Genomic DNA, 25,556 nt, shown 5'->3' with positions numbered 1-25,556 from the left:
GGTTTTCTGCTTTTGCGTTGATGTTTGCCTGATTTTGTTTTGGGTGTCAGTGAGTATTTCCCGGCTTTGTGGCCACTGTTCTTTTGCCCCTCTCTGGCCAGTAGGAGCCATTCGAGCCGGCCCCCGTGTAACTTTGACACGAGTGACGAGCTGGACCAGCTTCCTCTTACCCGCCCCGACAAGCTCTCCCGGACCCACCTTCCGCAACTCCTGCCTCACATTCCTTTGAAGGGCCTTGGGGGTTTTAGTGGTACATGGCATTTAGAAGCCTCTGACATCTAGAGTAGTCATCATGACTGTGTAATCATTACTTCTGGGGCTTTTCAGTGGGTAAACCTAGAAAAGGTTTACCTCTATCTCCATTTCAGATAGAGAAAGATATGTAAGTACATATGTAACACCTAATTCAAGTTAACGACTATAGGATTTTTACTTAACTTCTTTGATTTTAGATTTTATCTCTTTTCTCTTACTGTGAATAGCCTGTTTCTAACATTAACATAATTGCTTAATTGCTTTATCCTATCTATTTCTTTATGTATCTATTAACAATAGTTTAAAAATAATGCCATTACCAGCAGCAATACCATTGAATGCAGTTTAATATTTCTTTATGGTTCTTTTTGTCTTTACAATATATCTCACAAGTGACATAAAGTCAAAATACTGTGCTTTTAAATCACTGAAAATTTATTCTTTGTTTGCATAGTTCTGTTTATTTTCTATTTTACATATTGATTTGTTGTTTTCTTTTTAAATTAATTTTGTGATTACATAAAATATTCATATGGTTCCCAAGCCAAAACCATAAGCCAAGGCATTTTGGTAGAGGTCTAGCCTCCACTGTCACTTCCCCAGTGCTTTCTCTGCATACCTATAGATAAGCACTTTTATTAGCTTTTGGCTTATCCTTGCATTCCTTGCATTTTTTCTTTTTTAAAATATTAGTAATTCACACAGAGAGACACATACATATTCACCCATACAAGCCGATCAATACTCTTCACATTCTTCTGCATATTTTTAATAAATACTTAGAGATTTAATTAATTATCTTGGAGATTAAATACTTTTTTAAAACCTACTCTGTCATTCTATAATGGTATAATGGATGGTTGCATTTTTTAATATTTTTAAAAATAATTTTCTAACAGTTTTACAAGTAGTTTATTATCCCTAAAGGGATTTTTTTTTTTTTTTTTTTTTTTAGTTCATGACATCTTATTTCCCACTGAAATAAAAAGTTAACTACTTTTCTGGAAACATCTTTCTCTCAAGCACTGTATGGCTGATTCTCATGTAAAACATCTGTGTCAACAATTGAAAAAAATAAAAATTCACTTTTTTAAAACAAAGCAGAAATTTATGATTAATGTTTCCCCTTTGACAGGGACTGAAATGAAACATTTGTTCTACAAGTTATTGAACACAAGAAAATAAGCAGAAATTATTGATTTTAAGTCATAAGCACTAAACATTCCTTGTAAGTTTCGATGGTGCTAAGAACTTGCTAAAATGTATCACAAATGTGAAAAATAAAAGTTTTACCTCAAACTAGTTCACGTTTTTCATAACACAGTTCCATTACCTCTGCCAATTCAGAAATGTCTTTGAACTCACGTGAAATTACTAAATACACCTACATATCACAAGGATGTATCAAATGAGCTCGTTGCTGAGGCAGGATTCTTCGAGGACGCTCCATGCAACAATTCAGCAAGCGTATGCTGGGTGCCTCGGGTAGGTCAAGAGCTCCACTAGCCACTGGGAATACAAAGCTGAGTTGGCTCCCTGGATTTAAATTTGTTTCCTAACCTGTGAATTTTAAAGGGTTGACCAAAGACAGCCATAATTCATAAATTCTGAAAGGACGTGAGAAGGACAATATAATTTACAAACTACAGTGGATGCAGCTCAGGGAAGTTCAAGTGATTAATTCTTAGGAAAGCTTCCTAACTAAGTGGCAGCTGGGCTGAGCTGGGCTGTGAAGGAATAACTCGGAGGGAAAAGATGGGCAAAGGAATCCCCTGGCAAAGGGAACTCTACAAATGGCCTTTCTGGGAATTTGGGATCTCTAGGGATATTAAAAACTACCCAGGCCTCGGCACTACTCCACCTCTATAACATAATTCAATGTGAAGTCAGCGCCGAGAACCATTTCAGTAACTGATACCTGGAGCTACCCAAAAAGATTTGAACCCTGTGTGAATAGGTCATTTTAGCTCTAAGATAGAGGGATTTCCTCTTTGCTTAGGAAACCTGTCATGGCTGTCAAACACTACAACTTAAGTGTAATGTTCTCAACATCTTCCTCTATCATTCAAAGTAAGAAATAGTCATCCTTTTCAATGCATAGTAAAATCAGCATTCTAAAACTATGTCAGTGCTTTTGCTTGTTTTTATAAAGATAGAAGTGATGCTCTTAGCACTAGTAACAAATTAGGCTTCACCTTAAGCCAAAAACCTAATGCATGTGAAAGAAGTTTGCCTGTCTCTTTGGCCATTAATGCTTAATTATGCATTTTATTTTAAGTAAAGTTTTTACATAAAAATGTTCATTAGTAGCAATTAGTCTTCTCTCTTTTCTAATTTATATGCACCTGTTTCTAATTACAGTGGCACTGCGTCAGCCTTAGGAAATGAGTCTTAAACTCTATAAAACAACTTGGATATTTCTGCCTACCCAAGGATATTCATCTCCCTGTTTAAAAAATAACTGCCTTCTTTTATCTCAAATGCATTTCCTGTATTTTTCTGATATAATGATTTTTTTACTTTTCCAATATATAAAAGGTAAATATGAGAATCTATATTTTGTTCTTATTCTGAAGGCTTATCTCTCTGAAGGTGGTGAGTATGCCTGAGTTAAAAAGAAGACAGAAAACCCTGAAAAAAAAATTTGTAATTATTTTTTTTTTCCTAATTCTGTGACTCTGCTGTGACTGAATGTCTGTCATACCACATACACACAAAAACATTATATGTTGAAGCCCTAATCCCTAATGTGAGAGGAGGATAAGTAGTGATGGAAAAAATTAAATTATATTTTTTTAAAAAAGGGGGAGCCTTTGGGAGGTAATTAGATTTAGATGAGGTCATGAGGCTGGTGCCCCTATGATGGGATCAGTGCCCTTATAGAGAGAGGAAAAGGCCAAAGACCTCTCTCTCCACTATGTGAAGACACAGCAAGAAGACAGCCATCTACAAAGTAGGAAGCGGGCCCTCACCAGGAACTGAATATATTGGCACCTTTTGATCTTGGACTTCCCAGTCTCCAAAAAGTTGAGAAATAAAGGTCTGTTGTTTAGCCACCCGGTCTATGGTATTTTGTTATAGCAACTCGAACTGACTGAAATAGACCCTCAGAGCCTAGACCAAAACCACATTAACTAGTACTAGAAAGTCTTCTGCCAGAAAATGTGACTATTCCCATTGCAAAGGAACGGCCATAAGCAAATTATCTATTTTTAATAGCAGAATCTTGAGCTGAAAGCACAGAATTCTGTATTACCTATGGGGGCAAATGGAAAAAAAAGTTTACTTATAACAATCTATTTTATAATATTAATATGGAATTTTAAATATATTATAAATAATTGCTGACTAACAAATAAATTCCTAGTTTAGTAACTTTCAGAATTTCAATATAAATGAATCCTAACAAGGATTAACAAAAGAAAAGAATGGTGTTTGCCCAGCGGAGGTGGCTCAGTGGTTGAGTGTTGACCCATGAACCAAGAGGTAACAGGTTCAATTCCCAGCCAGGGCACGATCTCCAGTAGAGGGTGTACAGGAGGCAACCGATTTATGTTTCTCTCTCATCGATGTTTCTCTAACTCTATCCCTCTCCCTTCTTCTCTCTCTAAAGTAAATAAAAACATTTTAAAAAAGAAAAAGAATGGTGTTTAAACAAGATAATTTCATTGTTTTTAGGTTATAATTATGTAACATACAACATCATAAGTCATAGACATGAATACTACTTTTAAAAAAAAATCATATTAGCCCAGCCGGCATGGCTCAGTGGTTGAGCATCGACCTAGGATCCAGGAGATCTCCATTCAATTCCTGGTCAGGGCACATGCCCGGGTTGCGGGCTCGATCCCCAGTCGGGGGCATGCAGGAGGCAGCCGATCAATGACTCTCATCATTGATGTTTCTCTCTCTCTCTCCCCCTTTCCCTTCCTCTCTCTGAAATCAATAAAGATATACTTTTAAAAAATCATATTAATTCCTTATTAATATAGTAAAGAAAATTCTTTTTCCAAAGTAAAATTTTTCCAAGGAAAATTTCTTTTCAACCTAACATTGTCATTCTTCCCCTGGGGCACCTTTTGTTTTGCAACACTCCTCTTCACTCCACCCTGACCGCTGTAAAATGCCACGCGATCTCTACGACATTCCACCCCAAGCCTGGCTAGCCTCAGAGAGCTCCTGGGTCTCCTCTCTTACATCAAAACTTAGTCATCCTTTTAACTGCCTCCATTTGACCTCAATATTCCGGCAAGAACTTGATGAACAAATTCTTGTACACCTGGACTATTAGCAAGTTCATTCCAAGTACATTTAATCATTTTTCATAATTATCATCTACAGCTTCTTTTTAAAAATGATAAATTTATCCTAATGCTGAGAATGGAAAAGATACTGTTAAAAAAAAATACTATACAAAGTACCAAAGGACCTAGTTACACAGCTCTGGGTATCTCACTTAATCTTTCTGATACTCAATTTAGCAATTGTAAAATATATATAATATATAACAATGACCCCATTTGTTGTGAGGATTATATAAAAAGAGATGAGCAAAAGTACTTTGAAGCTTTTTGTGTATGTAGGAATATTACATTTGTATGCATACATGTGATACTTATGTATATATATGCAAAAAGATAGTATTATTATATTGTGGAGCACATGGACCTTTCAGGTCCTTTCTCTATAATTGCCAAACAAATGAATAACAATAAAAATATTAGATTAAAAAAGGAAGAGAACCCGGCCACTGTGGTCTAGAGGTTGAGCATCAACCCAAGAACCTGGAGGTCACAGTCCGATTCCGGGTCAGGGCAGATGCCCAGGTTGCGGGCTCGATCCCCAGCAGGGGGCGTGCGGGAGGCGGCCGTGGATGTTTCTCTCTCACCATTGATGTTTCTCTCTCTCCCTCTCCACTCCTCTCTCTGAAATCAATAAAAACATTTTTAAAAAAGGAGGGGGCGGGTGGAGAGAATGACCTTTCAACAGAAAAGGATTGCTGGATAACTTGGAGACTGCCACTGAGATGCCCAGGGAAATGGCTTTTAGAAAAATGACCACCATTTCATACCTTTCGCCTCCGAGTCCAACATAGCTGCATTCAACACGGTGGCGAACACGGCCTGAAAATGCCGCTGCGGGGAACTTCAGCCTGTTATGTCTATATGAAAGGAGGACTCTGAACGCTATGCATTTTTTCCAGTGTTCTTTCTTATCATTTTAGTGCACTGATCAGAACCAACTTAAAGCTATGTGCTGAGGGCTATAATTTCATAGGAAGCAAAAGCTTTGATGGATGTGTATCTGTTAAAAAGATAACCTAGGGAAGGCTTCGGAAGCAAAATAAGATTGTCTTAAGTAAACCCATTTAAAACTAGCCTAGCGCCCGACTCCCACACTATGGAATGATAGCTGGGCCTGGAGCAGCCACAGAGCGTGGAAGATGTGCGAGGCCAGCAGGCTGCTGTGGAATGCAATCTGGGGCTGCTGAGGCAGGCACATCACCAACTGCATTTTCCGAGTGACAGTTTTGATCGCCCTGCCTTCTCATGAAAGAGGGTTTTCTGAAAACTGAAAGGGTGTTAGGATGTTGAGCAATCAGCCAGGTGGCCATGTGTTTGCCCAGAAAATCGTTTTCAGTTTTTGTGGGGATTAGCAGGAAGCGTCGTTTTGGTTCTTGCGTTTCCCAGAAGCCACCCTGCGTCCGAGCAGCTATCTGGGGTGCGCCTCACACACAGTGTTCCCTGACATGGTTAGTGGAGTGAACGGAAATTCATGCCAACAAGGCAGAAATGTCATCGGCTCCCTTTCCCTGTGATGTTCCAGAAGAGCCTTCCATAGAGGCGGTAAGGGGAGCAACCAGGAGAGGGGTTCCAGCGAGGACCAGAAAGGACAGGATGAACGCTGAGCTTCAGGCCAAGACCATCAGCAGGAGAGAAAGGGGAGCTGAGCTGTGTCCAGACTGGAAACTTACCGGAGGACCAACAGACTAATCTCTGCGAATCTGTTAGTGGCTGTCTGAATAGCAGCTGTGCCTCTCATGTTGTGATAACCACCCTTCTGTATGGAGAGAGGCTGAATTCGGGCTCTGTGCTGCTGAGCACGTGGAATTCTGGCACCGTAATAGAATCGCTTAAGGAGCGGCCGGGCCTTTGGGAAAGAGGGCTGCTTCTCATGTCCTAAAAGCCAGGGTGTCGCCTGGGGAAGCTGCTGAGCTGACAATCAAGTAACCGGATAGAACACGGGAGAAGACCAAAAGGCACTGCTCACCTACCTATGAAAGAAAAGTCGGTCCCCCTCTCACCTCCTTCAAGTTCATCTTTTCCAGAAATGCTTGACTATTTGAAAATCATTATAACAGTTTTTTCAAACAATTTACAATTACTTCATATGTGTCTCAATAACCCAATGCTCCTGAAGCTTAGATAAATGTTAGATTAACTTCAGACATTTGATTTAACACTCATTTTATTTATATACGTTCAGTCTTTGTATGTTGTTGATCACATGACAAGTTCTTAGCCTACAACATTTAAATATAAAATGGGAGCTTGCCACATAACTATTTATAAGTCTAAATTACACTAACATCAATAAGCTGCAGATTTTACACTTTCCTCCCTACATCCCTATTGCTTAACAGTTGGTCAATCTGGATAAGATAAACAATGTTGAGAGGACTTGGTGCTGGAAGAAAAAAGAAAGATTGATATTTTCTCACAATATTAAGTAGCATACTTTTTGTCTAGACTATTTATTTCAAAGATTTATTGAGCATCTATTACATGCCCACCTGTGCTCAAAAACTGTAGAAGATGTAAAGAACGGAATCTTCAGGCTTATGTAGCTGAAGAAGAAACTCAGGTGCAGGCCAGAACAAGTCTGTACAGGGTGAAAAAAGGCATGTGAGAAATGAATTAGAGCCAAAGATCTAGAAGAAGCTGCACCTGAGGCCCACCTCTGCTGAAGAGCTGGAGCTAAAAATCACTCATGGTTTCCCCTATTCTTATAATGAAGCCAGAAAAAAAATGCTTTTGTAAATTGCTTCTTTCTCTGAACTACTCTCTATACTATTATCCCTGAGCTTAAACTTCTTATATTGCTATTTATGTTCTTGCAATATTTCCCAACTGTTCTATATGACTTTCTTTGAATCTTCCAAAACCCAGTGAATAATTGTCTAACAGGAAAAAATATAATTTTTAACAGATTAGAGTGCTTTTCTTTTGCTAACTTCATTGTGTGTGAACTTTGCCCAAGGGAGATTTGACATTTTTACAGCAGAAATACAGAATCTATACACTCTGCTTTAGGCGCCCCAGATAAAAATGTAAAGCCCAGGTTTCTCTTAGCCTAATGTAAAGAGTTTTCTAAATTTCAAAACTGCCCCTTTCTAAATAAAAAGACAAGCCTGGCTAACCCCACAGAGTAACGGTTGAGATCAAGATGGCCATTTCGGATGATGCTGTGCTCACTGCCTCCCACAGACACATAAATCCACAGCGACATATGGCACAACTTCCTCTGAAAACAATCTAAAAACTGAGCAACTCCTGTGCATCTGGCCAAGGAGAGAAGGTCCACATCAAAGCAGGCAAGAGGGCTGGGCCACAGTCTCACCGTAAACCCTGTAAGCCCGCGAGTACCCACAATCAGGAGGGTCCCAAAGCCCAGAGCTTCTCCCTGAACATCGATTGACAACATCGATTGGTTGCCTCCCACATGCGCCTAATGTGGGGCACCCAAAATTTAGGCACATGTGGGAGGCAACCAGTCAACGTGTCTCACTCACATCAATGTCTCTCTCTCTCCCTCTTACCCTCTCTCTGAAAAGCAATGGAAAAAATATCCTTGGGTAAGGATTAAATATATATAAAATTATATATATTATATATATATATATTATATATTTATATAAAATTAGATTTTACCTTCTAATGCATTTTCATTTTTTGGACCAAATTTTATATATAATGATTTAGATAAAAATCCTATATTTTGTTAACTTTTTAATTTTAACATTAATGATCAATACATGTGTACCTTATGCTCTTCCTTTTTTTAAAAATATCTTTATTGATCTCAGAGAGAGGAAGGGAAAGGGAGAGAGATAGAAACATCAATGATGAGAGAGTCATTGATTGGCTGCCGCCTGCATTCCTTCGACTGGGGATCGAGCCCGCAACCCGGGCATGTGCCCTGACCGGGAATCAAACCCCGATCGCCTGGATTCTAGGTCGATGCTCAACCGCTGAGCCACACCTGGCTGGGCTGTACCTTATGTTGTTATAGAATCTGTTTCAAAACTTTGTTTCAAAGTGAATATTCACATAATGACAGTTTTATCAACTTATATTATCAAAGATAAAATGAATAAAATCAAGGGAAGATACAATTCTGAAACAACAAAACCAACTATAATGGTAATCACTAGGAAATCATTAAAAAGCAGAATTATCTATTAATCATGATTCACTAAATAAATGGAAGTTCTAGAATATTTTTAAAACTGCAAGCAACTCAGAAGTTCAATTAGTTTATCTACATATTTAGATAAATCTATAATTAGAAGTTATCCCAGACAAATAATTGTCAGTTGTTCTAAAGATGCTTGGAACATTCCCTGACCATAGTTCCAAGTCTCAACATTTATTATTTACATTCTAGAATGTCTTTCTTCTCTTTGTCTGAATTCTCTCCTGTTGCTGTTTCTTCTGGTTTACATTCTAAAGAAATTGCAAATAATGTTTCAAAGCTAGAGCAGTGTTGATCAAATTTCATTCCAACCAGTATTCTGACTTACATGAAGGAGAAAATATCAGAGTGCACTTGGGTAAAGTAAGAGGAATAATTTATGGAACTTGTTTCAGTTACCAATATGTAAATATGAGAGAACTGAATATTCATTTATATATAAGTATGTATCTCTCAGGATAAAAATTCTTATTAAGTGTAATGGTAAAAAAATTTTTGAAAAACATAAATGTCTATTAGGACATCAAAAATTTTATCCCTGGCCACTTTTATTCTTTCTATAGCTGAAGAGTATTTCCTGACTGTTTCCCCTCTTTTGGACTCAGAAATTTTCTGTTGTTGTTCATACAATTATAATCCTTATTGATTGACCAATTTTGCTGTGGGAAAACTCATAAAATATTTTTTACAGACTATTTTTTTTACTAACTATTATAACCCTAGACTTGTGATCCTGGGAAAATGAGACATATTTAAAACTTTTGATGTATGATTTGTGGAGTGACTGATATTTAGCCTTCACATCAATGAAAATAATTCACAATGTGTCTACAAAGTTAAATTGTTATTAGAATTGATGACATAGCTACTCAGTGGTTTTGTGTGTGGTGCAATTGAAGCATCAATTATGTTTAATAAATATTATTCCTTTGAAATGTAAGACAAAAAGGCATTTAAGAAAGAATTTTTCCACACTAATTTGGCACTATTTCTCATTACTAGAGGCAGAAATAACAAAACTTTGGATTGATTTTAAACATTGATAATATTATTATTTCCTAAATAAAAACTGAAGACATGAAAAGAAATGTGATTTTATAAAATCCAAAACTTTTCCTTGACATTTTTTCTTTTCTTTTTAAATCAACTTTATTCAAATATAATATATATAAAATAAAATATTGTACATTTTAACGCATACAATCTGATGAGTTTTGACAATGTATATACCCATGTAACTATGACCCCTTCTGGTCAATCCTTCCTCAACCATAATGTATAAACTAATACTGTTGTTGAAATTCACTTATATTATTCTATGTACTTTGCTTCTTTTCACTGCTGAGTAGTATTCTATTATATCTATATATCACAATTTGTTTATCTACTCACCTATTTTGGTTGTTTCTAATGTTGGATTATTATGAATAAAGCTGCTATGAATATTTGTGTACAAGTCTTTTTGTAGATATATATTTTCATTTATCTTTGGTCAATACCAAAGGTTACAATTACTGAGTTATATGTTAGCTATAGATTGAATTTATAAAGAACTATCAAAATTGTACTTCAACCTGGTTGTGCCGTTTTATACCCTCACCCAATGTATAAAAATGTATTTGCTATATACATTCTTGCTAATATCTTAGTATTTTATCTTTTTTTCATTAAAAAATGGTTTTTCAATTTATTGATTTGAGAGAGAGAGGAAAGGAGAGAGAGAGACATTGACCTGTTGTTCCACCCATTTACACATTCATTGGCTGATTCCTCTACGTGTCTTCACCTGGGATCAATCCCACAAACTTGGAGCATTGGAAGGATGCTCCAATCAATTGAGCCACCCTGCCAGGGCCTGTATTTTGTCTTTTTAATTTTAGCTATTGTATTAGTCAGGGTTCTCCAGAGACCTGCCTGTGGCTAGGGTTCTAAAATCACCAAGTCTACGCACTTCAGTTATTTGCCCAACATTTATCCTCTTCATCCCAAGCAAGTCTTCATGTAGCTTCTCTTCTACTATAAGGGGCAGGTGAGAAGATAGTCTTGGTACAAAGAATGTGTGAGTCGCATTCATACCCTAGGCTCCAGTTTCTTACCCTGGAAATATATTTGCCATTCCTTGGGCACAGGTTTAAAGATAGGTTCTTCAATCTGGGCATTTTATGCTTTTAGTATTAAGTGAAAATTGGCAAGTTTTCAGATGTCTGCTATGATTTGTCTTCACATTTGAAAAGCATTTACAACTCTCAAGTGTGTGCACTGGAACGTTTCAAAAGAGTTTCATTCTTTTAGACACTTAGGATTAAAAATCTGAGTATTTAATTTTATAAATGTGATTTTACATACACTGAAATTTTGGTATAAATGGGCACCTACTTGCCAAGAACCATCCAGAATGCTTGATGATTTTTAACAAATTTAATCCTCATAACACCCATAGGAGTTGGTTACCATTGTTATCTTTATTTTACATTTGCTTATGTCACAGATAAGAATGAGGTATTTATACAAGTTTGCACAGCTAGTAATGAAAGACCTGGGGATCACAGAAACACTGGCTGGTTCCAGCATCCAAGTTCTTAACCACTGTGCTATGCTTCCTATCCATAGGGTCTGTTCTCTCTTCTTCAGGTTTAATTTCTGAAGTTAAAAATGAGGCTAATATAAGATATTAAACCTAGTTGGTTAATATATTATAGGACTTGAGAGGAGCATTATGTTGAGACCCTTATTTTTTTTTTTAATTTTATTGTTCTATTACAGTTTACATTCAATATTATTTTGTACTATTTTTAGGTATACAGTATAGTGGAACAAACTGTTCCCCCCAATATTTCTAGTACCTACCTAGCACCATACATAGTTATTACAATATTATTGACTATATTCCCTTTGCTGTACTTTATATATTTTCTTATTATACAAAAATCTTATTGGTTTTCTCAAAGTAAAATACATATACTACCATTTGAATGGTATAACTTTTTACGTATTTTAATCAAAGATCTTCTTTTGAAAGTCCAGTAATCACAGCAAAGAAAAATTTAAAACTTTCATGCCATTAATGATCTAATTTCATTGATTTTCAGATTATTTTGTTCAAATTTGTCACAGGATTTTATATCCCCAAAATAACAAATTTTCACACATTTATACAGGAAACCACCTTATACTTAACCAGTAAGTCATCAATTTTGTGTTCTCTTCTGACTTTGGTGAAGAGAAAACATCTGGTTACCATTTCCTGTATAATAACATCATTTACCTGAAGTTGGTAATTTAGGCTTCCCCTGAAGACCTAATAACCATGGTTCTTGAAACTCTCTTTATAAACTCCCAAACCTTTAATCAGTTACTTCACATGGATTCTTGCCAAGCTCTCTTCAATTTTTTTTTTTTTTAATGTCTCTTAAAATTGGTGAGATCCAAACTGGGAACATCCCATAATTTAGTATTAAAATGTCTTTATCATCATAACATTCCATCTTGTGAGCAGTGGTCTGGGAGGGAGGAGATTTAGTATCTACTCCCCTTGCCAGCTTATTAGCTGTTTTGAGTTGAACAAGTCATCTAACTTATCTGCGTCTCAGTTTGTTTATACATAAATAATAGAAATTGGACTAGAAGATTGTTGTAGTCTCAAGGTGGTATGATTTTATGACTTTCTCCAATAAAACAATAATTTTTAATGGATATCTTTGTATAGTAACTTTTTTTGCATTCTTTTTATCAAATTTGGTTTTTTTTGCACAAAGCAAATTATCCCTCATATATCCCTAGGGAGCTTCATTATATTTATTTTTTCAGCTTGTCAAAGTCATTCAGAATTCTAATTTTCTACAGGCTATGGAGTTCACTTAAAATTTCGGTCCTTCAATGTCAACATGCAGTATGTATCTAGGAAAAAAATCTCAGAATATTTTTACATATATTGAATTAGTTTCAGGAATTTATAGAAGATAAACAAGCATGTTTACACCTAGTCTCATTAAAAAAAAAAAAAGTTTACCAGGTTAAAGAATAGGTCACAAGATGACATTAACCTATCTTGACTGTCCCCCTTCCACTTCCTCCTCTTCCAATAACATTTATTTAACAACCTCATTTACTGAGCCAGGTGCTACGCCAAGAAAACATAGCAGATGTAGTTCTCATCCTTGACAAACTCAGATCCTAAAATTGGTATCACTGAACTGAGAAAAAGGGTAAAAAATAGACTCAAAATATATGAAGAATGAGTGACTCTTTCAAAGTATATGTACTTTTACCAATATGTGCTAGTTGAAATCTGGTAGCAAAATGGTCTTCATCATCAAGTCTGACCTCATGACTTGAGTATCTGGAAACAGATAATGTCTTTATTCTTTTACCACTACTGTTTCTTTACACTTACCTCATTCCCATTCTTTCCCTTCCCCTCTCCCCATCCCATTCTCCTCTCACACTCACTACCCTACTTTGCATCAAGATGATCTGGCTTAGGTGCTTCTTGTGATAGTAAACCCTATACTCTCCTTAGAACCTGGGTTCCCAAAATTAGTCTCAACCTTTTTCTTAAAATTGCTCTCAAATTCTTTCTTCCTGATAAAGAATTGAAAGGGTTCCTAAGAAATAATAATGACAAGTCAAGTGTAGCTTTTTCCCATAAAGAAGCTTAGACTCTCTGGAATGGAGACTATAAATAATTTTTGGTGGAGTGAGGTGTAAATATTCTTAACTTGTGTCCACGTGGTTGGAGAAGGTCATGAGAACCAAAAAGTATTGGGAAACTTCTGGTAAAACTGAAATGGGGAGAAATAAGTTTTAGAAATATGCCAGCAATGTTTGAGAACATGCAGAATGTTCTAAGGAGTAAACATCGTGAAGGAAAGAAATCATAGAACAAGCAATCTGGAGACATTCTTATAATTCAATTTGTAACTATAGATAAGAAATTGGACAGTAAGAAGAGAGACAGCAACAGGAGACGTTCAATGAAAGTGGTTTTGATGGTTGAAATGATGGGTCACTAACTCACTATTTATTTATTTGAGAAAAATTAATCTTTTTATTCATAAAAGAGAATAGTAAGGTTAACTCTCAGCATTGACCTTTTTCATTGGTTAATAAAATCATTCAGGTTTCAAGTGTACAACTCTATAATACATCATCTGCATACTACATTCTGCACTCACTACCCAAAGTTAAGTCTCCTTCCACCACCACTTATCCCTGCTTTGCCCTCTTTTACTGCCCCCAACCCCTCCTTTCCTTCTGGCCGTCACCATACTGTTATCTGTGTCTAGTTTTTTGTTTGTTTCTTTTTTGCTTAATCCCTTCACCTTTTTCAGTCAGCCTCCCAACCTCCCTCCCCTCTGACAGCTGTCAGTCTGTTCTCTGTATCTATGAGTCTGTTCATATATTGTTTATTTTGTTCAGTAGGTTCAGCATGTAAGTGAAATCACATGGTATTTGTCTTTCTCTGACTGGCTTATTTCACTTAGCATAATACTCTCCTGGTCTATCCATGTTGTTGCAAAGGGTAAGATTTCCTTCTTTTTTACAGCCGAGTAAATGTACCATTGTGCAACTGTACCACAGCCTTTTTATGACCAATTAATATTTGGCAGTGGAGGCAAGAACATACAATGGGGTAAAGATAGTCTCTTCAATAAATGGTGTCAGGAAAATTGGACAGTTACATGCAAAAAAAATGAAACTAGACCACCAACTTACATCATACGCAAGAATAAACTCAAAATGGATTAAAGACTTAACTATAAGTGGCAATCAAAATCCTAGAAGAAAACATAGGCAGTAAAAAAACAGACATTTCTTGTAGCAATATTTTTTCTGATATATCTCCTCTGGCAGGGGGAACACGACAAAAAAATAAACAAATGGGATTACATCAAACTGAAAAGCTTTTGCACAGCAAAGAAAACCAACAAAATGAAGACAACCCACTGAATGGGAGAACATATTCACCAATGATACATCTGATAAGAGGTTAATATCTAAAATTTATAAAGATCTTATACAACTCAACACCAAGAAAACAAACAATCCAATTAAAAAATGGACAAAGGACCTGAATAGACACTTCTCCAAAGAGGACATACAGATGGCCAAGAGACATGAAAAGATGCTCAATGTCACTAATCATCAGAGAAATGCAAATTTTAAAAACCACAATGAGGTATCACCTCACGCCTGTCAGGATCGCTACCATCAACAAATCAACAAACAACAAGTGCTGCCGAGGGTGTGGAGGAAAGGGCATCCTAGTACACTGCTGGTGGGAATGCAGACTGGTGCAGCCACTGTGGAAAACAGCACGGAGCTTCTCAAAAACTTAAAAATGGAACTGACTTATGACCCCATGATTCCATTTTGGGGAATATACAGGAAAAAACCCAAAACCCTAATTTAAAAGATATAGAAAAAGTAGGTATATTGCTGTGAGTACACGAAACACAGAGTTCATTTTTTATTATTATTGTTATTATTTTGTATACTTACGACTTATCTTTTAGGTAATGATGGTTGGTAATTTAACCTACTTTTTCCCACCCCTGTGAGCACCCTCAAGTTCATTGCAGCATTATTTACAATAGCCAAGATTTGTAAGCAGCCCAAGTCCCATCCTTCACTCACTCGTGATAAAACACCCACAGCCTTCATTCCTTTGTAAAATGTGGCTAATGGTGCTCCCATACTGTGGGAATGGAGGAAAATAACAATAAAAATCACTGAAAAGTTACCAATCAAAAGTACTGCAAGTAATAACAACTTTCCTGAATTTTTTGAAGCTTTACTCAACTTTTCTATAGATTTATGTTAACAAGCCAGTTTTTATTCTAGTAGAATACAGCTATGCTATTAAGAAATCTAAGAGAATATCTCCCTTTGTCAACTGAAACATGTCATTTATGTCTATAAAGTTCTAACAGTAATCATGATGTTATAAAATAAGATTTGTGCCTTTTTTCTTTTTCAAAAAATAATGATCTACTAGAGCAGGACTGGTAATGAGAGTGACAAAAAGTAAAAACGTGATAATGGGGAGATGCTGAATCAGGTGAGCCACAACAGTTATTATAAACCAAATCATTTAAAATTTATTTTACAGAAAGAGATGCATTTAAATTACTATTTAGGTGCTCTTACACATTACTGTTTATAGAGTATGGTTTAAACTCGCTGTTCACTTAGTTATGGCTCAGTTGGTATGCACGTTAATGAACAAAGCTGAGTTCAAGCCATTTGTTAAACCATTTATTTAAAACATGGCAAAGAAAAAGGGTCTTCCCCTCTGCAGGGGCTCATATGTAGAAAAACAGTGATTTTATGTGGTAAATTCTGGTGACACTGTTAGAGTGGATTAAAGATTAAAGCTTGATAGGATTTGTATATTCAGTAAAAATAAAATCCAGTGAAGTTGTGTTCCCAGCCTCTTTATTTTTTGCTTGGAATTTTAAAAATGCTTCTAAAAGAGGTGAATGTTTTATTGATTAGCCAACCCAACAATTTTTTACTACGTATAAATAATAGCTAGGTGTTTCAGCAAATTCTAGTTGTAAAAGTGAAGGGAGTCAACATTATTTGGTAAATTGCTAGAGTAACTCTTTACCAAACATTTTTCATATTTCAATGAACTCTTTTCCTCCACTAGGTACTAAACAATAAAGTAGCTGCGGTCAGATCTCATTTTGTCGTATCTGAACATTACTGTTTCACAAAGAGCAATCATTTTTGGATGCATAAGCTGTCAGTAAAATACTTTCATTTACCTTTTAATTGATGCTTAAGCCTCTTTAATACCATCCTTAACAAATGCCCTTTAATGATTAGCCGGGAAATGTCTTCATATAATGAGCACTTTTTGGAACACCTTTGTCCCGAGGAGTGGAGGGTGGGCGACCTTTTGAGGAGGCCCTTTTGAAAATTTGAGAATTCTGATCAAATATCCCCAGCGGTCACAGAGGCTGAGTATCTGGAACCGCTTAATAAAGCCTCTTTGGGAAGAAGGAAACGCTCTTAGCACTACCATCATTTTGTAAATGGAGGTGGGTTTCAGCATTCTTCTTTCCTGCATGTAAATGTGGAACATCTGTGGGAGCAAATGCCTATGCAGGCTGTGCGAACGAAAATAGAAAGATTTCCATTTTAAAATCCCTCTCACAGATAGTGTGGAAGATGAGGAATTAAATTTGAGACCCTTCTTATGACATTTTAAGTTGGTATTTACAGTTGCAACAGAGGATCTTCAGCAGCTCCCATTGTTTTAAGGCTGTGATCTTGATCTCAATAGATAATTTTCTTAATGTCCCCAAGCATGAGACTCACCTGTGTAGACAAAAGTCGGTTGATGTAATGCCTTTGACAAAGAGATAGATTATGTTCCTGTCTGGTTGGTTCAGTCTCCATGATTACAGATCAGAAAATAATTTGAAAGGGATGAATTTTACTCCCCCAATGCTTCCTGCTAAAACAGTCATGGTTGCTATTCCAGATTACTTTTAAAAACGTACATGTTGACTTTATTCAAGTAATAATTAAAATATTTCAGTAATTTGGCTCATAATTTTTTTTTATCACAAGCTTAGACTAAATTCTCTAATCATACAAAGTTAATTTAGACTAAATGACAAAACAATGGAGGACAGTAATAACTATAGCATTTTACATAGTTCTCCTGCTCTCAGGTGCTTATAATACTTTTCAATGTATTTATCACACTCTGAGATTAGAAAATGTAAATACTGCATAATGCCAGGTTGACCATCTTATAAGTGAGTCCCTTCTGATTCTATTTACCAGATAGTGTAAGACAAATTTCCTAATTTGGGGCATTTAGCGGATATTTTGGAGGGCTCCTTTAATCTCTGCCAGAGAAGTTATTTAAACAATATTGTAGGAGAAAGATTCCACATATTAAAAATTGCATGTTATGAGCCTTACTTAGCATGTTCTATTTGGAAAATACCATGCCTATTACAAATTTTTAAGTTTTTGTGTCTCAAGGAAAGGGGCTATACTGCGCTTCAGTTTAATGCAAATCTTAGTGATTATAAAGCAGTAGTACTTTATTTAATACATTGAAGAAAACTTATAGTTGTAGGAAAGAAACTAGAACTGATTTATAAAGACTAAGGCAAAAGTGTTTTCAGAGTAGACACCAACATCTTTTTCTGCAATGAAAGAATAACATATCACTATTGATATATTAGAGTGGTGAGGTGATATTGAACCAAAGAAAGGCCTGAGGTTGTTTTGAGAATTTTAGTGGGTCCGTGAGACTGGAAAGCTGCTCACAATAGATTATATGAATTATTCCATTACTTCCCAGCAAATGAGATTAGCATTGCCTCACCCTAAACTGTCCTGTCAATTCCCCATTTAAAAAAAGTAATTTTCCATGTGCTATATGGAACAGTCAAAATGGTGCTCACTATACTCAACAAAATGCATTAAATATTTTTGTAGAATAGAGATAGTATTGTGAAAAGCTGGATTATTTTTTCTACATGTTCTATTGTCTTTACATTTGTAACTTCTCCCTTCTTCTCTAATCTCTGTAACTTGAGAATGTGGCTAAAATTGTTGCTATAATGTTTAATGTGTCTCATTGCGGTTTATGGGTGCGGAGTCCAACTCATCAAAAGCGTATGATGTCGGTTTGACCAGCTCCCTGGCAAACACCTGTTGGTACGCGCACCTCATACGCTGCGTGCAGTTAGCACAGATGTGAACGCATACAAAGGAAAGGGAGCGAGTATCCTTAACTTTGCTGACTGAATTTCAGAATTCAAGTGAAAGTATGTTTTCATAGTTACCATTTATTTTAACTTCATGTCAGCCTAACTGGATTACATTTTTATAAATAACAACCATACAGATATCAACTTTAAAAATAAAATTAGATGCTGTGGCGGATATGGAATAAAATAAGCTATGAATTCTGCCCTTGAGACGCTAATAGTTTAATATAGGAGATAAGATATGTAAATAACCATGAACAGAGAGATGATAGTTGATGTGAAAGAAATCTCTGAGATAATTTCATGAAGAGGAAAATGACTTCAGAGGAGGCCTGGCGAGGAATGTGACCGATGAGTTTGGGGAATGAGTCTGGTAGAAATAATCAGAAAATGAGAAAAGCAGGGAAGTTCATAGTGCATAAAATTACTAATAATGGGGGCGTGATCATAAAGTAAAATTATCGGACTGGGGAGCTGCAGCTGCTGCTAGAACAGGACGGGGGAGACCTGGCGGCTGGGATTCTGCTCGGAGCCCATGTCTCCGGTCAGTTCATTTTCAGCTCTTCCACACTCGCCTTTCATATTTCAATAACCAACTCCGTGAAGGCTGTGAATACTGAAGGTGGCTAAGGGACTCCTTGCAATTTATTTTCTCCTTTTGCTATTCCATTTTTAATGAACAGGGTAACACATCGGGGAGGTTCATTTCCTAACAATGTTCATTTCACATTTAGAACCAAATTCCAGGGCAACGTATGAGCAGGAGGCCTCGATTTTGGAGCACAGGAGAGCCGGGCAGATGAGGGGAAAGGAAGTGGTTTTTCAGAGGAGGCACAGCCAGGCAGACATCAGGTCATTAAGGATTCCCAGGTCGTTTGCTGCCGAAAGATTAATGTCAACCTCAGGTCCTGGGACAGTGCCAACAAGGATAATTGCTTGTGGAAAAAATAACTTGGATAAGTTATATGCTCTTTGCTCATATATTAAACAATCTGGAAGCTCTCGTTTTTCCATATGGTTTTTTTGTTGCTGGGCACCCTCCTTATAACTAGCAGCTGTATTTTTTATATTATTCACTTGCTGAACATTGGGTAAGTAGGAAAAGTTTAGAAAATTGAGTTAAATTTGGGGTAGGCTGCTTCGAAACCCTGTAGGTGATGGGGTGAGCGGCATTCCTGAGCCTTTTTAGGCAGTCATTAGCAAGCGCGTTGTGGTCACCACAGGTGAAATTTCTCTCATTAATTTTAATTGGAGCAAGTAATCTTTACTACCTTTTCCTAAAGTCCATAATTCATTCCATGGTTTAATTATGTTATTAATGCACCTCACCAAAAAAAGCAGTTCATCTCTTCTTGATCTCCTAATAAGCGTCTTACAACAGTTCATCCAAAACCTCCCCCCTGTTTCCAAGCCCTCATTTCTCCACACTCCCTCATTCTCAGCAGATGAGCTCACTCCTAATTTATGGAGGAGCTAAAAGTCATTTAGCATAAACTCCCTCAACTCTCCTCTTCTCAGGTTTGGTTTCTACAACGATCATGTCTCTTTCCCAATTTAGTCTCAGAGAAAAAGGTGTTTCCCTTTCTTTCCAAGGTGCAGCACTGTGGCTGGGCTCCTTGCTTCCCTGAGCATGGCCTGAAGAGCAGAAGGATCGGCTTCACCTGGGAGCTTGTTCAAAATTCAGACCTTCAAGACCCATGCTGAACCTAAGGGTCAAAATCTGCACAGTTGCGAGATGCCTGGGTGGTTTGCACACACATTCACATTTTGTTTTAGATCCTAGTCAGTTCTACATCCCCCAGGACTGTTTTTCTTTAATTATTTACTTTCACTGTAATACATCATTGTGCTATGTCTTCCTCTCTCTTGGCTTTTTAAATGCTCACAGCTTTTTTTTTTTTCTATCTTGTTAAGTCTTTCTCTTCCCACCACTGCTCACTTAAATAATACTAAGATTCTTAGCACATTCTTACCCAATTGTCTTGGTTCTTACCCCAAGGTCTTACCCCCTGTCTCAGCATCCTTTCATAATGACTTCTATATGTACCCTTGAAAGTGGCCAGTGATCTCAGTTTCCTAATCAATCTTGACTTAGTCTTCATGCCTTTAAATCTTTGTAGGAGTTGGCATTACTCATCATGGTCTTGAAACTTTCTCCTCTGGTTCCCATGACACTAGTCTTTGCCCAAGGCTCTGGTGCATGGTACTAGCTTTTTTTTCTTTCCTATTATTAACTGAGGTTGAAGAAATGTCATGGAAGAATGCTTAGCTATAAACATGAGATACCTTACTCATTACCTTACTTAATCACAAGAAATCCCCCCTTACTTTAGAATTGGCGGGGAGGCCATTATTGCAACATTCAAGAGTAAATCAAAGTGAAATCCAAAACGTGAATACACATTTGTTCAAAACAAAAAAGAAGGGTCTATATGGAAAAGTCCTGGGGACTAAAATCGCTCCAGTCCCCCATTAGATTTTTTTGAATGTCATCTTCTAAGGGAGGCAATAAACGAGCTAAACAGCTTTTAGACTTTTTCTCAAGATGTGGGGATTTTCATGATATTCATTTAATGGGAAATCTTTCAGATGAGTTCATCCCCTCTCCCAACTTGGTGGAAATAACTTTAGGAATCAGAAAAAATTTCATCAATACAGGAAGTTAGAAAGAAAAAAGGGACCCAGAATTCTACCATCTCAGAGATCACCAGAGTTACCACTTTAGAGTTGATCTTTCTAAATTTTTATTCATATATAGGGATAGATAGATAAACTTTATTATTCTTATTTTGTCTACAAAGAGTGAAAAGTGCTTTTTACAGTTACTTAGATAGCAGGGCTCAAGCTTCTATGTAAAATCATACATATCTGTATTATTTTTAATTGCTAAGTATTGTTCTGGTGAATGGCTTTGGCATAATTTATTTGAATAATTGTTTATCAGTCTTTTCAATGTTTTGTTCCTTTAAACAGTGTTTAAAATGAGCTTTAATGTGTAGATACCTTTATTTATTTATCACATAATTTTATTACGATAAACTCCCAAAAGTGGCACTTTTATGTCATGGGTTATGTATAATTCATTTGTGGATGTATACTGCCAATTCTCCACTCATTTATAGGCCATTCACAGCATATTAGTGCTTATTTCTCCTGATAGTAATCAATATTTGTAGTGCCAGGATTAAGGTCATATTAGTAAAGGACTGGATCCTACCTCTATTTAAAATGTTGGTATTTTGTTCATTATAGGGTTTTTTTGAATAATTTTTATTAAAATATTATTTATTGTGATTATTAGGCTTTTTTGTGCCTGTGGTGAATAAGTTGTCTCAACATAATCCTGGCCCTGAATACCATTAAAAGAAAAAAGAAAAAAGCCAATGTGATTGGCATAAAATGATAATTGTTACTTTAGTTTACATTTTTTTCATTTCTAATTTTAAGCAATTTTTTACATTTAATGAAAATTTCTATTTCTTCTAAATTGCTTGTTTGTGTTCTTTGCCAACTTTTCAATGAGATACGGTCTTTTGTGTTTTAATTGTTAAAAACTCCTTTTCTTTTTTTATCACATAAATTACAGTAATTTCTCCATGCTTTAATTTTTAAGATTTTTTGCCATAATTTTTTACTATATGGAAGTTTGAAAAATGTTTGTAGTTACAATGTGAAAGCAAAGGCTTTAGAATGAAAAACTAATCTGTTAGTTTACCTCCTTTTCTTCAAGTATTTTTTCCTAAGAGAATTTGAAGACCAAGGCTTCCTTGCCCTTGAAATGTTAACACTTTTTGCAATTATTAATAATTTGAGTATTTTGAAATGTACCCATCAAAGTAAAAAAAAATAGAAAAAACAAGTTTATTACACTTCTCAGAAATACCCATCAGCTCAACACTGATTACTGTATGAAACAGGGGCAAGGAAGAGTCTCAGAATTTCATGGTTGAAGGATTGAGTCTCTGAACCACAATCTAGTTAAGAGTAGAGCTGCAGGGTTACTAATACATTAGGACGAAGGTCACAGAAGGGAATCAAGTGCTTATTCCTTGGCTAGATTATTATTAAATGTTTCCCTTCAGGAACATTACATTAATTTTCCATTTCAGAAAGAAAATTATTTTTGCAATGGAACAGGGTGCTAACATCCTCCAAGACCTGGGTGTTTGCCAACTGCCTTTTGATGTGCTTGATAGATAATTTCCTTCCCCCTCCTCTACACACACACTATGTTCTAATTGTCTATAGGTGGGAAATATAATTTGGTGCTAAATGAATTTCTAAAAATGCTGTTTGGAATATCTATATCATCCAACAGCAAATTCGAAGAGGAGGGTGGTGTATTTGCCTGGGTAAAGACTTTTAATATATGGTGGTTTTGCCTCAAAAATATTTTAGTAACATTTCACTATTTTTTAAATATATCACATTAAAAATGTGACAGAGCTTAGCAAATGAAGGAAAGTAACATAGCAAAATAACAGCTCATCTAAGCAGCAGATGTTTGAGGGTCTACTCTTTACATAAAACTCTCAGAACTCTACCTCCCAAGGGTAGCATACTTGTTTGCATCGTATGCAAATTTACTTAATAAACTTTCTAGATTGCACAAAGGAGGAAAACCTTTGTCAGAACATTCCAGGCTTTGGAAAATTTACTTTATTTGGCGTCTATATGAGCACTTTTTGTGTTTTGGTAATATTTGGGACTGTCTCCATCAATACTACATTCTTTGTACCACTGTATATGTGGTGCAAGTTGTTAATTCCTTCACTTTTTCACCAGAGACTTCCAAAATACCACTTTACTATGAGGTTAAAATACAGCTTCTTAGAATTATCTCAATACTACTTAAAATTATAAAATCATATTATGTTTTTTCTCTCCAGGTATACTCTTTGTTGTAGATAATTCAAACAACAGCGGTCATAAAATAGGGTTGTTTCCATTCAATCTCTTTTTTGAAAGTAGCAAATGCTTCAGCATTAGTTTTGGCCAATACCAATCCAATAAATGAAACACTTCTTGAGTCTCTTTCAATCCTAGTATATCTGTTATCTATTGCTTTTTGACAAATCACCTAAAAACTCTGTGGCTTCAAATGACCACTTATTGTCACAACACTATGGGTTGACTAGGAGGTTCTTCTGGCAGTCTCAGGTAGGGTAGCTGAACCTCTCCGTCCATCCACTAGGAAACAGAATTGGGCTTCTTTGCTGGCTTGGCTTCCTTGCATGGCAGCTATGCTTAAAAGGGTGAAATTGGTGGAGGTGCGACCTCTTGATGCCCTAGGCAGTCACTAAGGAACACTTTTGCCACATTCTATTGGCCAGCTCAAATTCAAGAAGATGGAGAAATAGAATCTACCTCTTTCCTGATTGGATGACTAACAATGTCACCTCCTAGGATAGGAAAAAAAAATTGGCTATATTTTGCAATCTACCACTTCTGGGAAGTAAGGAAGTAACCATGGTTTCAATTTAATCAATCATCATGACTAAGTCAAAATTTCAAGAAACCAGAAAATATAGATAATTCATATAGCCCAATTAAACAAAATTTTAAATAGGCAAAATCTGAACAGACATTTCACCAAAAAGAATATGCAAATGACTAACAGTCACATGCAAAAACACTCAACACCACTAGTCATTAGGGAAATGCAAATTAACACTATAATGACACATACCACAGTTTATTTACTCATTAATTTCTATAACTAAAATGTATTATTTTCTCACTGCCAAGAATTGTGATAAGCAATAGTCATACAAAGATAACTAATGTTTCTTGAAACTCCCAATAGATGAACAAATTGATGGCAAAACAGAGTAATGACTATTATAACAGAGAATGCACAGCATTTATAAAGGCATAGAGGAAAAAGTGACCAAACTTTGGGAGACTGGGGAAGGAGAAGGCGGGCTGATTTTTAGATGTCTAGTCTTGAAGGAAGTGTGAAAGTTTACAAGAAACAATAGGGACAAAGAATATTCCAAAAAAAGAAGCAAGCCTGTTTCAGAACAAAGAGACGTAACAGAGGATGGCAGGTTTGGGAAACTATAAGGAAGCTTAGGCTCCCAGGGAAAGGAGCAACGATAGCTGTAGGTGATGGGTAGGCGAGCTGCACATTGGCCAAGGAGGGGCTTATGATGTACCCTTTCCTGCTCTGCCGCTTCATTCTTGGCATATGAATTGGTATGTTAAGAGGAGAGGGCAAAATACGACATAGATTACTGAAATCATGCCATAGGTTTTCAGTGGAAATGAAACTCAAATTGTCAAACTTAGTCCTATATATTGTAGGCTTTCTTTAAAATCAAGTGATTTTATGCATTTTTAAAATTATTGCTTTTTGATATACAGTTTTAAATTTTGGACTATTTATCATTTAAAATATAGATTCCTTTATGCCATAGTTTAAGTTGAATTCAGCTCTCTTGACCTTACACACTAATATTTGTTCTCAATATTAACTCTTTGTCCTGAAATCACTTTCTAACAATAATTCATAAAAGATATGTTAAATACATTGGCAATGTGAGATACAAAATGCATTCATGTATAAACTAATAATAGCGATTCTTAGAGGGTGGATTTGGGGATAATGGTTAATAGTTTATTTTAGCATCTCAAGGAGTAGAATGTGGGTAGTCTGAAAATGTGCATTTGATCTAAAATTATATATAAATTACTTTTAAAATAAAAGCTACACAAAATAAGTCTAGGCTGATATATATGAAGATAGAGTGGGGGAAAGAAACAAAGAGAGGTAAGGAAATAAAGTTTTAATACTTAGTGTGTACTGGACTTATATGTATTAAGTGAGAATTATCTGGATAATTTTTTAAGAGTATTTCTAATTTTCAAAATTGAGCATCTATTATGTGTAGGATACATGAGGGTTTTCATTATTTAGCTATATTCACATGAAAGCTTTCACTTTCTACTTTATATTACATGTCTAGACAGAGACTTAGTTTCTACCCAGGACTAAAGGACACTTAAATAATATATTTCTAGGTGGAAGGATTTATCTTTTAACTTCTGTCAATCTTTCATCAATCTGTTGAGTCCCTAACT

Source organism: Miniopterus schreibersii (assembly GCF_964146895.1).
Source record: "Miniopterus schreibersii genome assembly, chromosome: 7".
NCBI classification, from domain to species: Eukaryota; Metazoa; Chordata; class Mammalia; order Chiroptera; family Miniopteridae; genus Miniopterus; species Miniopterus schreibersii.
The sequence above is the reverse complement of the archived record's forward strand: the minus strand, read 5'-3'. Positions refer to the sequence as shown.